At 34.3% G+C, this 18,176-nt stretch overlaps 1 protein-coding gene across 1 annotated transcript in view; it reads left to right on the top strand.

The window, feature by feature from the left end:
- LOC107601975 (mannosyl-oligosaccharide 1,2-alpha-mannosidase IA-like) overlaps positions 1 to 18,176 on the top strand; it is a 126,246-nt gene that overhangs the window by 76,483 nt on the left and 31,587 nt on the right. The gene's annotated exons all lie outside the window — the stretch shown is intronic.

The raw sequence follows: 18,176 nt of genomic DNA, 5'->3' as shown, positions 1-18,176 counted from the left end.
ATCTGCACGTCTACATCTCTAGTTCTTCAGACTTTCCTGTTTAAAAGAAAAGAAGTATCATATTTATGCAAAGTGACTCACATTTGGTTTTTGATCACTGAAAATGTTTACAACTGAACTATTTATTCCTGGAGCCATATTCAAATTCCAATATCTCTGGAACCGAACCATATATCATTTAAATTAGCACTTTTTGGTGAACTGTTCCTTAAGGTATGAGATGTTGTGCTGTATTATAATCACAGCTAATGGGTGTTGTCATCTTTATCCATCCACCAAAGAATTGGAAGGATGCAAATTTCAGGCATATAGAGAGCCAAAAGCGTTCCAGATTGGAGCTCTGCTGCCCATCTCTCATTATTACAAAGACGGTCATAAGACGTTCGATCGCCTCTGCAGAAAATGCTGTTTATGGGCTAAAGGCCATTGCTTTAAACAATGAGAGCGCTATCGATCCCAGAAGCCTGCGCTCGCAATCAATGCTTTCCCAGAAAGTTGAGCCTTCCTTCCGCAGAAGCGAGTTTGATGTTGATTTGTGGGTCTGGGCCGAAGGCAAAGCGCTCGGTCACCAGTGCCCGTAAATTGCACGACAGCCGCGGGACCGAGGGTTATGAGCTGTGCTCCCCGCGTTTGTCCTCTACTGAACTTCCAGTCAGTTGTGAGTCTCAACACAGGCTGCGTCCCAATTCACTTACTCTAAAAAAAACAAGAGCTTCACAGTTTATGTATTTAGATTAAGAAATTATCAGTAATTATCACAATCATGGCTTAAAATCAAAACAAAACCATCACTGTTGTCAAACTGCAATGTTTGGGGAACACTTTGATTAGGTTTTAAACTTAATCTGCACGTCTACATCTCTAGTTCTTCAGACTTTCCTGTTTAAAAGAAAAGAAGTATCATATTTATGCAAAGTGACTCACATTTGGTTTTTGATCACTGAAAATGTTTACAACTGAACTATTTATTCCTGGAGCCATATTCAAATTCCAATATCTCTGGAACCGAACCATATATCATTTAAATTAGCACTTTTTGGTGAACTGTTCCTTAAGGTATGAGATGTTGTGCTGTATTATAATCACAGCTAATGGGTGTTGTCATCTTTATCCATCTGTGAAAACAAAAGCATTGGAAGGATGCAAATTTCAGGCATATAGAGAGCCAAAAGCGTTCCAGATTGGAGCTCTGCTGCCCATCTCTCATTATTACAAAGACGGTCATAAGACGTTCGATCGCCTCTGCAGAAAATGCTGTTTATGGGCTAAAGGCCATTGCTTTAAACAATGAGAGCGCTATCGATCCCAGAAGCCTGCGCTCGCAATCAATGCTTTCCCAGAAAGTTGAGCCTTCCTTCCGCAGAAGCGAGTTTGATGTTGATTTGTGGGTCTGGGCCGAAGGCAAAGCGCTCGGTCACCAGTGCCCGTAAATTGCACGACAGCCGCGGGACCGAGGGTTATGAGCTGTGCTCCCCGCGTTTGTCCTCTACTGAACTTCCAGTCAGTTGTGAGTCTCAACACAGGCTGCGTCCCAAATCACTTACTAACTGTACTGTATAGTATGCGAGAATTACAATCACAGTTATTGCAGCTTTTCATGAAAACATATTCTGCAGGCGCACAGATGGTATACTTTATTCTTTGGACTAATATTTGGCTGTGTCTGTGGGTGTGTATTTTTTTTATGAATTTAGATATTGTAAGACAATCTGTCTAGAAAGGAAGAATACATTGAATATAAATAACTCAGCAGCTGCTACACTTGGTTTGCTCTTTTTTTCCCCAGTAAAAACAAAGCAGGTGTCGAGGCAACAGATGCACAAATGTTGCTCGTTCACGTCTGAGTCCAAACTGCTCGTTATAAAGAGGTAAAAGCGTGGGAAGGGTGGAAGAGGGTAAATTATTTTTGATCATATCTTGTTTTCATCAGAATATGTCATGCAGAGAGAGCGGCGAGTGTTCGGTGGATGTTGAGCATGCTTTTCTTTATTTAGAAACACAGCAAGAAGCAGTCTGAAGATAAACTTCATGCCAACAAAGGCCAATCAAAGCCACAGCACAACTTTTGTGCATCTCTGATCAATACACAGCAGTGATTCGTTACTAAATGAATCTGTGGTTTTGAACAAATCGAGTGAGTCAATGATTCAGTGACTAAAGAGTCAGTTGCTTCCTTTCTGAATGAATCAGCTGTTTGAATGAATCGGCTGAATGAATGATTCAGTGACTCATTAAGACAGTGACTTGTCACCACCTACTGGAGGTTTTAGTTTTATATTTAGAATATCATTTTTTTATATATATAATTTCATATTTCATATTTTTAAAAACTATTAATACCCATTTATTTATTTATGCAGTGTTGAATCAAAACATTTCTTTCTAAAGATACTTCATGCCTTAATGTAATGTCTACTAATAATAATCATAATAATGACTTTAAATTAGGTAATTTCTCAGCCAAAATTGATGTGTACATCATGTAATTAATTAGATTAAAAATAGCATTGTTTTGCAATTTGTGACATTCATTTGGGGAATAAAAAAAATACAATCATATATTTTATAATTAAAGATTTCATAAAAATAAATTAGCAACTAAAAATAGATATGTGCAAACAGTAAAATGTATTTAAGAGCACATTTGCAAATAAAAACAGTCCTTAGAATGTCTACAAATTTATCTAAGGTCATAAAAAGTCTTTAGTATCTTAAATGGTATGACAAAAGTAATTTCAAGAGATCTTAAATTTGTGAATGGAAAAACAGTAATAGTGATACAGCTTGATGTGATTGATTAAACTTCAAAAGGCAATGATTTAATTAAATGTATATGAGCGCTACATGTTTTAAAGTAGAAATGCAGAGCTTTTGCACATTTTACAGGTTCACGATTTCAGAGAATTTCACAATACAGCACATTTTTGTCAAGCGTTTGCTTATGATCTACTGTTGATTAATTATGACAGTGTTTACTTTTTGGTGTTTATATTGTAATATGTTTTAAATGGTTGTTAGATCGCATATTTTATCTGATCTTTTTGAATGAGCAGCTGGAAATAGTAAAGCATATACATTTCAAAATAAGTCTTTGTGCACAAGTTTTTTTTTTCTTCTTTTTTTTTCAGTTAGGGATGCACGATACTGTATTTTTGCCTATATCCGATATGCCGATATTTTTCAACTCATTTTGGCCAATAGCCGATGGCGATACCGATATATTTCCTTTTGTTTGGAAACAATACCAAGTCTCTCGTGTACAGATATTATAAACAAAATTATTTTTCATTTTGGTTAGTTTTTAACAAAAACTTACTTGTGAGAATTAAATAAACAATGATGAATGAGCAGCTGGAAATAGTAAAGCATATACATTTCAAAATAAGTCTTTGTGCACAAGTTTTTTTTTTCTTCTTTTTTTTTCAGTTAGGGATGCACGATACTGTATTTTTGCCTATATCCGATATGCCGATATTTTTCAACTCATTTTGGCCAATAGCCGATGGCGATACCGATATATTTCCTTTTGTTTGGAAACAATACCAAGTCTCTCGTGTACAGATATTATAAACAAAATTATTTTTCATTTTGGTTAGTTTTTAACAAAAACTTACTTGTGAGAATTAAATAAACAATGAAGTTCTTTTATAATAAGAGTAAATTGAAAGCTTTGATAATAACTATAAAGCAACTATAAATCAATCCTTAACATTTTATTTGAAGATTTAACATTTGTAGATGGTCTAAAGCAAAAGAGTTGTACAAATTCTGAAAATCTTTTAGTGCACCTTGTATTTAAATTTTAATAATCCGTTTAAAAAAAAAAAACATATTACACGTTAATGAATAAATCTGTATATATAAAATTATTTAATTTACAAGTGTCCTGTTTGTGATTTTTATTAATGTAAGCTGTACCTTCTGACCTTTATATCAAACCATACTCATGATTTTATTTATCAATTACTGCTTTATTTAATCAGAAACACAATCTTTGTTATTTGTGTATTTTACTTTCATTTTATCACAAGTAGGCCAACAGCGCCCCCTAAGTAAATAAATAGTGCTGCATGCTGTTGAATCTATCGCACACCGGACACGCGTCATTCTGTACTCGCATTCTCTAGTTAAATGCTGTGATTCAAAACAGTGAATCTAATCATCATTCAGGAAAAAGTTTGCTTCAAGAACGAGCACACTGCTGATGTGATCTTATCGCTAACACACTCTGTGCACATGTGAGTTTGCAAGGCTTTATCGGCATAATTTTCATATCAGGCCGATGCCGATATTTTCATTTGAAGCCATTATCGGCCGATTTTGATAACGCTCCAATAATATCGTGCATCCCTAGTTTACACAATAAAATGTATCTGGGATTTAATTTAACAAACTCTTGCAGCTTGTTTCTGGGCTGCCCGTCACAGGAAGGAAAGACTAAGAACATTATTATTTGTTACTATCGGCACAATAATCTGATGATTATTTACACAGAGTACTTTCTGTGTTCTAATACATTGAATAATTATATTTTATGTTGTAGATGGTTGATTGATTGCATATTTTATCTCATCTTTTTGAATGAGCAGCCTGCAATAGTAAAGCATATACTTTCAAAATAAGAGGCCTGGTGTATTTCGGGTTTGTTTATAATGAAAAGTCCTGCATTATTTATGTATTTTTTATTTTTGCCATTTTTTTTAAATGTTACATTAAACATTAAAGCATGTCAACATATTCTGTTACACCAAATACACTAAATAATGATCTTTAAAAAAGCATCATATATACCCTTTAAAGTGTTAAGCAACGGTTTACTTCATGTGAATGACTTGATCTGATGACCAGCTGAGATTTATATAGATGAGAAACAACGTTTGCATATCTCAGCTAATCTTAAAACATATCTTATGTATTATCTATTGCATATTAAGCTAAAACGTTTTCCAAACATGCATTGAATGGTCATCAGAGACTCATATTTTCTTGCGTCCCATTTCATCATATTAATGCGTGTGTGTCCCTTAAGGATAAACTACAGCAGATATTTCTCTCTCGTTTACACTTAAGAATCTAATTGAGTGTGTGTATGTGTGTGTGTTTTTGTTTTTTACATGAAGCTGCAACGACTATTAATTAAGCACATAAAAGCAGCGCATTAGTTGTGGGAGAGGTTACAAGGCCGAGACGCCGCAATCAATTAAATGCTAAATAATGAATAATATTGCACATTTGCATCCCTCGAAATGACACTTAATTACTTGCGTCTTGCTTTTCACTCTAAAGCGAGGCATGTCTGTTTGTGCAGGTGAATTAGTGTATTATTAGCGATGCTTTCAGCATTACGTATTTGTTTTTTTTGTACGTGCATTCAACAGCCGTATAACCGGTAAGATCAGACAGAGTTGGTGTAGCATCATTAGCTGATGGTTTGTCCTTTGAGTGGACAGTGAGGATGTTTAGAAAGGCTCCCAGCGGGTTCGGTGTTCAGGATAGATGGGCTGGTGCAGGATCTGTGCTGTAAATAGCTGTGGTTGACTGTAATGTATGGTTATGACGTGGTTTATGGTTGTGTTGGGTATTGGGGTTTGCAGTGAGGACGTCCCTCAGGCTGTATGGAGCTTTAACGCTCTCAGATCGACAGGCCTGAATAAATAGGCGGCATCTGTGCTGGGGAAATTAAAGCCACCCTGGTGGTCATCAGTTTTGTGCATCCTACAGTTGTTTAAATTAGCTGATACCTCGTGAGATCGGTAAAAATAAGAAGACAGGGTGAAATTAGAGGAAAGAGCAAGATAAAAATGTATATGTTTGGTTAAATATGGTGGTTCTTTAATCCAACTGATGGGGTATTTAAATGAATTTTTGCAATGCTGTCAGTGTTATATATATATATATATAATTTTTTTTTTTTTTTCAATTTAAGTATAGCATTTTATGATGTGCTTGTTATTTTTTATATTTTCTTTTGTTTTCATTTCAGTTTTTATTTCAGTGTTAATAATTTGAGTACTTATATTATAAAAAAAATTTATTTCAGTTGCCGATGCAACATTTCAAATTTCCGTTCCGCATCTAATGTTGATATTTTGTTTTATTTTAGCTTTATTTCAACTAATAAAAATAATTTTTCATAGTTTTAGTTTTAGTTAGCAATAACAGCACTGGATTTTAAGTGAAAATATTATAATTTTTCTTTACTTGATTTATACAAAAATTAAGCATATTTATCCTCCAAATTCTCATTTCTAGCAACGTTTTTGATATATTATTTAAGCATTTATTTATTATAGTGCAACATTTCAAATTGTCGTTGAATTTCCATCTAATATTAATATTTTGTTTTATTTTAGCTTTATTTCAGTTAATGAAAATGATTTTTAATAGTTTTACTTTTAGTTAAAATAAAATAAAACACTGAATGTTAAGTGAAAATATGAAATTCTTTTTTACTTTATACAAAAATTAAGCATATTTATCCTCCAAATTCTAATTTCTAGCAACATTATTGATATAAGCATGTATTTATCATGATAGTATTTGTGGTACTTTTAATGCAATAATGCTATATATTTTGTTTTGTTTGTGCACATTTCAGTCAACATTACTGATATATTATTTGAGCTTTTATACATCGTGCAAGTGTTTGTTGTACTTTTAAATGTTTTATTTAAAGTTACATTTTAAATTTAAGTTCTATATCCATTTCACGGTGCGCTGGATGTGCATTTGCGCTTGAGATGTATTTGCCACATTTTGTGCATGTCTGTGAAGTCCACAAGATGGTAAGGTGTCTCATTTGTCATTTTAGGTTTCAGAAGGTGCTCATGAGTGCCCCTCCTGTGGCCGTTATACAGCATCGATGCACACTTGTGCAGAATCTGCACCGACATCTAGTCTATGTGGCATCTGATCTTTGAGTTAGGAACAGAGTCTCTCTGTGACAACTAGATGAACTTCATGCTGGATTGTGTAGCTGGAGGGAAATCGACTTCACATTCGTAAAGGTTAAATATGTGGAAGGCAGCAGTCCCATGGGATGGTTGCTTTGCTCTTTTAAGGCTGTAAAAGAAGGAAACTCCCTCCTCACTGCATCTCTTGTTGCTTTTAAGCTCTTGTCTGACCCCTGTAGCTTCATCGTTGGAGGATTTCTCAGGGATCACAGAAACTGTAATTGAAAGAGTGTCGCTCAATGAAATCAACTTCTGCAGCACCATTTTTTCCTGTAGTTAAGGTGAGCTGGCTTTGATGTGCCGAGTCCCGCAGGGGAAGGAAAACCGGTGTTGTCTTCGATCATATAAATCAATGGGCCTCCAACAGCTGTGTGTGATTTCTTTTATAAGTAATATTGCACTTTTTTTTCTTTCCTATCTCCTGGGCAAACGCCGAGAAATATTAAGCTGCCTATGGCCTTGGCCGTGCATTATGTAAGAGTAACTTTTCACATGCTTTACTTGTTCTGTCTCATCATATAATGATATCTGTGGGAATGTTGCAGGTGGAGGTTATGCATTCGTTCACATGCACATGATTTCTAGGATTTTTATAGAGTAAATTGTTCAATTATTGATCATAATTTGGCCTCATTCGTGCTACAAGAACAGAACACATTTGTTTATTTGTAAAACATAGATTGTCACTTGCAATTTGCGTGAAAATGGATTAGTAAATGTCTTTGTGAAGCCCTGTTTTTGGTAAATCCCTGGTGACTCCTAGTGCATCTTTATAGGAATAGTTCAGCCAAAAATGATAATTTGCTGTAAATGTGCTCACCCTCAGGCCATCCCAGATGCAGATGAGTTTGTTTCTTCATCAGATTTGGAGAAATGTAGCATTGCATCACTTGCTCAGCAATGGATGCTCTGCAGTGAATGGGTGCCGTCAGAATGAGAGTCCAAACAGCTGATAAAAACATCACAATAATTCACATGCTTGTAAACAGTGCTGATCCATTGGTGGGCGACTCTACTCTTAATCAATGTTTTCACAGCTATAAGATACATAGCAGTAGAGTCAGTCATCATGTTCTGAAGAAATAATCATTTTGATAATTGTGCATGTTTTATGAACAAGATTTATGAAAATGCCAGCTGATGCACTCAAATGCCAAGACGTGTCTATAGCTCATCCAAACAGATCATCTGTGGAACGATTTGTCTGCCAGAATTGGTTTATTACATCAACTCAGCTGAGGTGTTTGCAACATTTATTTGTTATTCTTTAACAAAATTATCTGAAGAAAACATCTCACAAGCAACTGTCTCCTAAGAGACCGGTGTTTGCTTGACTAAAAAACACAATGCCAATGTGACATTAACGTCTTGAATATTCATTTAATTTGATGTAGACGTTGCTAAACATTTGCCAACATGCAAATAGCAACTTGCCACAGCCTTTCTCACCAAATGATGTCTATTGTTCCCGTCTGAGCTGAAATTCGTGCTTCGTTTTGGGTCAAGGAGAAAGTGCTGAAACGCTGTCAGAAGATTTGTTTAGTTTGGCAAATGCTGTTGACTGCAGTGCATGACTCTTGTGTTACTATGGCAACCTAGAAATAAGAGCTTGAGATGGGAAACGAGCCGAACAAAAGGACCGTGATACATTTGTTGTGATGTCCCTCATGGCTCCAAATCACACAATACCCATAATGCAGGACTGGGTGGTTCCACAGGGTCTAGATTTAGATTTGCTGCATCGAATCTGATTCCAAACGATAAGGAGAAAGTAATGAGAAAAAATACCTGTCATTTTTAAAGCAATTTTTTTCTGTTTTTAATGAGGTTTCTTCTGCTCACCAAGGCTGCATTCATTTGTGATTGAAAATACAGTAAAACAGTAATAATGCAGAATATTGTTACCATTTCAAATAACAGTTTTCTGTGTGAATATATTATAAACTGTCATTTATTTCTGTGATCAAAGCTGAGTTTTCAGCATCATTACTCCAGTCTTCAGTGTCACATGATCTTCAGAAATCATTCTAATATGCTGATTTGCTGCTCAAGAAACATTTCTGATTATTTGCATCACAGAAATCAATTATATTTTTAAAAATATCCACATAGAAAACAATTCTTTGAAATTGTAATAATATTTCACAATTGTTCTGTTTATACTATATTTTTGATCAAATAAATGCAGCCTTGGTGAGCAGAAGAGACTTTTCAAACATTTAAAAATCCAAACCTTTGAAGAATACTGTATATGTAACACATTTGGGGTTACATTTTCTGCCAAAAATAACTATAGCAATTTATTGCTATGAATTTATGTGTGATATAAGAGTTCGGTCATGCTGTCTGGCCCTACCGTAATGCATCAGAGCATTTATTTGGCTCGCTGTCTGGTTAATTTTTGCCGTGAGGTGTTGTCAATTTGGAGAAGGGCGGAGCGAGATGCCATCTTTTGGCCCGCTGCAGCGAGTGTTTATATTAGAAGGTCTGATAAGTTTTCCAACAGCTCGACAGCAAGTAAACAAGACAGACCTCTGGGTCAACGGCCTGAAGAGACGATTAATTAGTGATTTCATAAAAGCACACTGAGCTCAGGAAGACATTTAAGAGCCTGAGCTCTAATGGATGGAAACAAAGCAAGATAATGACATTATATGTTCTGTAATCCTTTGTGTGTGTGTGTGTGTGTGTGTGTGTGTGTGTGTGTGTGTGTGCGTGCGTGCGTGCGTGCGTGCGTGCGTGCGTGCGTGCGTGCGAGAGAGTTGATGAGAATGGAAGTAATTGGAAACTAAATGAATTCCCAGAATTCCCTGCTAAGCATTTTACTTGATGTTTATCAATGTTTGTCACTGTCACTTCAGTTATACAAATGAGTGTGTGTTTTAGTTTTATTAGTATATTTAATAAAGTAAAAAACAGTGTGGCACTTGAATACCTAAAAACATTGCAGCTTTAATTTAACAGTTTAGCTACTTTAAAGTGTTAAATACTGAAAAGCATGAGGTAAATAAAAATGTGGGGTTTGTGGATTTTAGTTCATGTCTGTTAGCTTTGAGCTACTCTGTTTGTTATTTTACTCGTGAAAGTCTAAATTAACCTTAAACACATTTATGCACTTAAGATTTCCATTTTTTCTCTTCTCGATAAAAACCCACATGACATTTTCTTTAGTGTGTTGATGTTTGTCCTGTAGTTTTAAGTTTTAACAGGAAGTTTTAAATTATAAATATTATATTTAAAAATGTTTACATTGTTAATGTTATAATATTGTATTGTTTTTATTATATTGTTATATTGTTACATTAAAAAATTAAACAATATATATATTTGTTTCTTATATTTGTATTTTCTTATCATATCTTAACACACATATCATAATTTATAATTTTATTTTAATGTTACATTATATCAATTCTAATAAAAATACTAAAAAATGTTATAAAATGTATAAATTAAAACTTTAACCTCAAATACATCAATGCACAAAAGAATATATATATATATATATATTAGAGCTGTCAGTTTAACTCGTTAACTTAATTAATTAGTTATGAAAAAATAACGTGATTAAAATATTTTAAGCAGTTAACACACTGGCCCCGCCCCCAGAACTGTACATCATCTTATATTTCATAAGTTGACTGTTGACAAACATGATGCAGGGCAACAACTCCATAAATGCAGTTATGCCCTAAAATTCAAGATATTGGTGCAAAAATGCTCCTGTATGAGTTTATTGAAATCATATTTATATCACATGATTTAAGCAATATCACACCAGCAGCGAGAGCAACACACGAGTGCTGTTTGAGTGCAAATGTGATTTTACAAAACAGTTCAGTAAATAATAAGTTAATATTGTGTTGTATTTTAAACACAATATTGTCTGTTTTTGCTCAGTTTTGCCAACAAAAATATTACTTATAAAGCCACAGCAGAACTGTGCGTCTGTGAGCAACACAGCGGTGTTTAGTTTCTGAATGAATCCGCGTTTTGAACGAATCGTGTGAACCAATGATTCAAAGACCCATTGATAAAGTGAGCCCCTTACTGAATTCCTGAATGAATCAGCCGTTTGAACGAATCGAATGAAAGAATCATAAAGACATTTACCGCCACCTGCTGGCAGATTTAGTTTCTTATTTAGGGTATTATTTCATTAAAAAAGGGGGAAAAAACTTTAAAGGAATAGCTCACCCAAAAAATTATTAATTATGTCATAATTTACTCAAACCTGAATGACTTACTTTCTTTTGTGTAACATAAAAGAAGGTATTTTGAAGACTGTTGGTTACAAAGCTGTTTTGGTTACCAATGACTACCATTGCATGAACGAAAAAAACTGAGCTGTTTCTCAAATTGTCTTCTTTTATGTTCCATAGTTTGTTAAGCCATGGTGCAATAAATTTTATATTGAATCTAAAATATTTATTTCTAAAGCTAGGCTACTATTTTATTTATAATGTGTACTTAATACTTTCTCATTTAACACAAAAATAGCATTAAATACTCTTGTGGGGGTATTTTCACAGACAAATGTAATTTGCGATTAATTAGATTAATTAATCGACACATCATGTAATTAATTGGTAAAAAATTTTAATCGACTGTGACAGCCCTAATATATATATCATGTCAAATTATATTTAATGTTACATTATAATTTAAAAATATATATAGAATTGTATAATATATTAAATATGATATATATATATATTCTTTTTTCTTCTTTTTTTACAATAAGTTAACATTAGATACAGTATTTATTAATTTTAGTTAATAAAAATACAATTGTTCACATTAGCTCAGGTCCTTTAAATAGTATTAATAAAACAACTTTCAGTTTTAATAATGCGTTAGTAAATGTTGAAATGTTATTAAATGTAGTTATATTAATGGAGTTAAATAATGTTAACAAATGGAATCTTGTTGTAAAGTGCTACCATTAAAACTTTGTGTTTCAATATAAAATACATCAGTACACAAGATAAAACAGTATTTTTATATGGAACTTCTAAATTATGAGTAGTTTATACCGCGGTCCAGCTTCAAATTCTGCCCACTAGAGGTTTTCCTCGTCACCGGAGCGGTTCGGATCGAAGGCTGCCCTTTACTCTCTGCACCATCCATCATCATACGTGACACATCCCGTGGTGAACTGTCATATTTCTCCTCTTTGATGAGTTTGAAGTGAGGGTGTGTTTCCATCAGATTCAAAATTTGATTTGTTTACCTCCGCTTCTGAGTGTTCTTACTGTGCAATCATGTCGGTTTGACATTAATCAGGCCAAATCCGAGCATTGAGATCTTGAGTGGCGTCCTGATGAAGCACTCATGATGAGCGCTTACATGATCTACTCTGAGATGCTGCAGAAACGCAGGGTCGATGTCTCTGGTGTGTGTGTTATGGAGCAGAGGTTTGTTTTCATGGGCAATTTACTTTAATGTCTGAAGTGCAGTACTTTTAAAATAGACATTGGTGAAGCACTTGAGACTGTGCACTCATTTTCCTTAGCTGTCTTATGCTGTATAACTTTCTCCAGTTATTATAGACCCTCCTTGGTGATTCTGATGTATTATACTTTATAAATGTGGTGTAAAATTGTTTTCTTTACTCATTATATTAAAACAGGGTCGTCACTTAGGGTCATCACATTTGGTGTTGTTCGCATGGCCATCAAAAATGACTGAATTTCCCAAATTATTTATTTCAATGATAATGTTTTTTATTTAATATTTTGTATTTTTTGTATTTTTTCAATTTAAACTTAAGCTGTCGTAAATCTTGAATGCTGAAGAGCACAGACTTAAGTTTGGTCTCTTTTTAAAGAAGACACTTGGCAGATTATTGCTGAAGTAAAAAAAAAGTATAAAAAGGGAAAAAGTACGACGCCGTTTTAGTGCCACATTAAAAAAAAAAATCTAAGATTACGAGATTAAAGTCAAAATATTACGAGAATAAAGTCGAAATGTTTCGAGAATAAAGTCGAAATGTTTCGAGAATAAAGTCGAAATGTTTCGAGAATGAAGTCGAAATGTTTTGAGAAGTTGCCAGGCTACCGGAATTGATTTGAATATTGTTGTGTCCGAGCGGCCATATCATCTTACTGGGATGAGGAAGAGTCAATTTTAAGGACTCGCGGAAACAGCTTAATATCAAGAATATGATATTTATTAACAGACTGTGAACAGGAACAACTTTTTATCTTAAAGGAGACATATTATGCCCCTTTTTACAGTATGTAATATAAGTCTCTGGTGTCCCCAGAATGTGTCTGTGAAGTTTCAGCTCAAAATACTCCACAGATCATTTATTACATCATTTTGAAAATGCCTATTTTGAGTGGAAGCAGAAACACACTGTTTTTCGGGCCTGTTTCTTTAAATGCAAATGAGCTGCTGCTCCCCGCCCCTTTTCCAGAATAGAGCTTGCGCTATTACAGCTCAGACCTGCTAAAAACATCTGTTATGGTTCTGATTATCATGTTTATCGCGCTGAAATCATGCGTTTTAAACCATATGAGTTTAAACTTCAGATATAAGGTTTTCTGAGCGCACACATCTGAAGCACACGCACAGAAAGCGGCTGTCACAGCGTGCGAGTACTAAACTAAGTTCTCAAGTTTATGTTAAAAACACACGAGTTACAAAAACAGTGGGTTATGTCTGTGAAGGTAAACCGCTGGGAAATGAATCGCTTGTTTTTTTTAGATCTGTGTGGCAGCAGCAATATACAGTAAATAAATCAATAAATCCACTAGGGCTGTCAAAATGGCTGAAAAACTAAATTAATCAATAAATGCACTGCTCTGTTGTCTCCTCTAAGGCTGGGACTCTAAGCAGTGTTCTGTGCTCGTCTGTGCAGACAAACACAGAACAGTTAGCATGTTCTGCTCAAACTTTCTCCATGGCATTAGAGCTGGAACACCGTTGTCGCTTGCAAAATCAAAACGACGGCGCCGTGAGTGGAAATTTACAGATTAAGATCATTAATATTACAATGAGATCCCTTTCTCAAAAAGGCTTACCAAAACAAAGTTACTGGGTTACTCTTTTTCACGTTTCCTTGGTTGGTAGATGCACCGGGGACCTGATAATTGCACTTAAACACGGACAAAGTCAGAGTTTCATGATATGTCACCTTTAACATCAGCTCACACACCCAATCGACATTCCTTTGGGGGGGCGCTGTAACTTTCTTATTTAACTCTTTTTTAATACACTACAAATATATGTGGGATTATTAGCAAAAATCGTGTCATACTCGCGGGGACAGTATGCTTGGAAATAGTATTTCATGTCTTCCATTGCGCCAGCCACCCAATAGCAATAAGCTTTGTGCTTTTGGTAGGCCTACTTTTAATATAAGTCTCAGCTTTCAAAATCAGTTTTATAGCGAAACACAAATTATTGTGTCTTACAATAATGTGGTTTCAAGCTCTTTAATGATCAGATCGCTGTATTTATGTGAACCAATTCATTAAATTATACTGTTTTCTTTGTGAAAATTCCAAATTTGTGAAAATTCCACGACCTACTCCGGAAAAACGTCTGTGGCATCCAAACCTTTATTCCTCACATGTAGCCTATTTAATTAATAAAACGTTCTAAAAGTTGATGTGGGCTCCAACTGGTTAACACAAGTTACATTGTTTTCTTTTCTGAGGTAGCCTGTAGGCTACAACATGTAAGTGACAATTCACAAGCTGTTTTATTCATGGTATAATACAGTAAATGATTGGACATAATATTTAACGTCTTCCATTCGTTATTTGTAGCACGCCAGTAATCGCAATAATTTTGTGCTTTGTTGCTTTTAATATAACACAGCTCAGCTTTCTAATTCTGTCAGTTTTATCACGAAATACAAATTATAAATGTGTTTTTTCCACTTTATTTCAAGTTTACAGCAAGATATAAAAGTGAAAGATTATCAGAAGGCATGAAAAAACAGTATAGCTTAATTTATAATGAAAATAATGTCTCATTATTGTAATCGGAAAGACTCACATGCCGCTTAAACTGAAGCGAATACAGCGATCTGTCACGCCACATTAAAGAGCGTGAAAAAAACCCACATTATTGTAATATATTGTTTGTATTTCGCTATTAAACTGGCAGATTTTGAAAGCTGAGACTTTGGAATATCTCCCGGTTCTCCCAATCCGGGCCATTTGCATGTGCAGAAGGCTAGAATATACTCTAAAAATATTATAATTTTAATCTTTATTCTTGAAATATTTCGACTTTATTCTCAAAACATTTCGACTTTTTCTCGTAATTTCGAATTTATTCTCAAAATATTACGATTTTAATCTCGTAATCTTAGATTTTTTTTACATTTTTTAACGTGGCACTAAAACGCCGTCGTAAAAAAAGAGTAAAAGACATTTTTCATTTATTATTATGCAAAATAAACAAAAATACAGTTTTTTTGTTTTCAAATTTTGTATGATATGATACTATATATTTTTTTCCAAAATATGTTTTACTGTGAAACGGCAAGAAAAAAAAATCAAAGCCATAAATCTAAACATGTTGTGTTCTAAATTTGAGGTTGATATCTCAAAAAATTAGTTTGCAGTAAGATTTTTAGGCGCAATACCAAACATTTCTAGATGAAATTCAATTCCCATTTGTTTCAAATGAACTAATTTTTGACCACAAACAATGCAAGTGTGATTTTTTTTATTTTTTTTTATTGTGTGTGTGTGTGTGTGTGTGTGTGTGTACGTGTACGTGTGTGTGTGTGTTCGTTCACATAGCAAGTACCAAAACCTTTACCAAGTTCTTTACCATTCCGGTGAAGAAAAAAAAAAAAAAAAAGTATTTATTTTTTTTGTCAAAAATGACCAAAAAGCACCAGATGGTTAAATTCACAAGGCCCTAGACAGCATTTTAAGGGTTAGGGATTGAGACACTTCTCCCCTGACAATGGTACTGCTTCCAAAAAAAATCATCTGATTAAAATACTGCACACTGCTTTTCTTTCATTTGCTCTCGGTGTCGTTCCACTTTCTCTCTTTTTGTGTCTCTCTTTCTCCCTAAAGGAGGAAGATGTGGCTCAGTCAGACACGCGGTGACCCTTTTAACTTTGTCCAGGATTTTTCTTCTTCCTTCGTCCTTTACGGGAGGTTAATTATGAGCAGTGTTCTGCATGACTAGAGAGTAAAGAGAGATGCAGCGTGGACTGATAATCCTGAACCACTACAAGATTATGATATATCATCTTTCACTCTGGAGAATAATGAAGACACTCTATCTAAGAGTATAGATCTATCTATCTATCTATCTATCTATCTATCTATCTATCTATCTATCTATCTATCTATCTATCTATCGTTCTATCTATCGTTCTATCTATCGTTCTATCTATCGTTCTGTATATCCATTGATCATCTATCAATCTACCCATCCATCATTCTATCTGTCCATCTATCCATTCACCATCCATTGTTCTATCTATCTATCATTCTATCCATCCATCCATTTATCTGTTGTTCTGTCCATCATTCTATTGTTCCATCCATCATTGTATTGTGTTTTGGTTTTCATGTGCCATGATGTGATTGTTTGAATCTCTTGGAAACCAGTTTCATAAAAGACTCATTTGAGCAGAAAACGGACGACGTGATTTCAAGGGTGCTGGATGAAACGACTGAGCTCAATCCAGACTGCTCTCCTTTAGGTCCTCCTGTGAAAACCAAGCGTTCATTAATCTCAGGCGACACCTCGTCTCTCTGAAAACAAACATTACAGTGCTCAGGTTAATCAGGTGAACTTATCTAATAGATGCCCATGAAAGGCTGCTCTGTCTTTCCAGCATGTCTCTCTCTAAATGACACAGAAGAGGGGACTGGCTGGAGAGTTTTGACTGATAGTTAATCATTTGAACCAAATCAATTGATTCATATGATTTTGTCAAGCAGAGAGTGTGTTGATTTTGGTCTCAGTCCGCTCAGCTGTAGTCTGACTTCAGGTCAGCGCTGTGTTTTAGCACTATACGCCGCTACATGTTGGTAATAGTAGCTTGTTATAGTTAAGTTAGTCATGTTGCTACTTTTAGTGTTACTCCCTGAGGCTACTGTCAGCAGGGTTGCTTTCCTCCTGCTGTCACTTTATAGAGGTCATGTGATCCGTGAAAGACCCGACACGTCGACCGGGGACGGCGTTGGCAGCGTGTGTGTTGCAGTGTTGCAGCCTCACTGAGCGATGCTTGGGTGTGACACATGCTGCCATTCATTCAGAGCCAAAGACTCACGCAATGCATGAGACTCTGTTGTGTTGCTTTTCAGGGCAATTTCCACCTGCGTCACAGCAGGGTTCAGTCCATAGCCCTATGATATTATTATTATTATTATTTTTTTTTTTAATATATATTCCATTTTATTTTTTTCTGGACTCTGCTTTAATGGTTAAATAAAATTTTAGTAATCCAAAAGCATGTCTATTTAATAGAAATCCTGCAACTTATACAGTTTAACAACAATTTATTAAAAGTTTAACAACAATGACCTTTTTAGAGCCCTATGAAACAAAGTTTTTATTTCATTTTATTTATTTTTTACCAAATTCTGCATCTAATGTTTTCCATTTTAAAAATCAAAAAGTCAAATTAATTATATTCATAAAAACAACTTAATTTATTATTATTTTTTACACTAATAGAATATAATGTTTTTTTCACAAATTCTGTGTTAATGTATTTCAATTTTCCTATTAAACAAATGAAGGCATAAAACACTAATTTAATTTATCTTTTAATCAAATGAAAAGTAAACCCTTTCAAACAAAGTTCTACACAACAGAGATTTACTGTTAAAATAAAAACATGGGAGAAAAAGTGTGATTATTTAAAAAAAAAGTTTTAATAATAATTGCATTACCATTATTATTATTAGTGTTATTGTTAGTGTTATTATTGACCTCATACATTCTATTGTACAATGATAATATATTTCTGTCCAGTTCCTTCAAGTTAAACCAGACTTTTATTTTGACGGGTTGTCATGAAGACCTTTAAAGTGATAGTTCACCCAAAAATAAAAATTCTATCATTTACTCACGCTCAAGTTGTCCAGACCTGCATGCGTTTCTTTCTTCTGTTCAACACAAAAGAAGATATATTTTTATGAATTTTGGTTAGCCAAACAGTTGCTGGTTGCCATTGACTTCCTTAGTATTTTAATTTATATATATATATATATATATATATATATATAT

This window comes from Sinocyclocheilus grahami, unplaced genomic scaffold, assembly GCF_001515645.1.
Source record: "Sinocyclocheilus grahami isolate Dianchi unplaced genomic scaffold, SAMN03320097.WGS_v1.1 scaffold316.1, whole genome shotgun sequence".
In the NCBI taxonomy this organism is placed as follows: Eukaryota; Metazoa; Chordata; class Actinopteri; order Cypriniformes; family Cyprinidae; genus Sinocyclocheilus; species Sinocyclocheilus grahami.
This window is presented reverse-complemented; position numbering and strand designations above follow the sequence as displayed.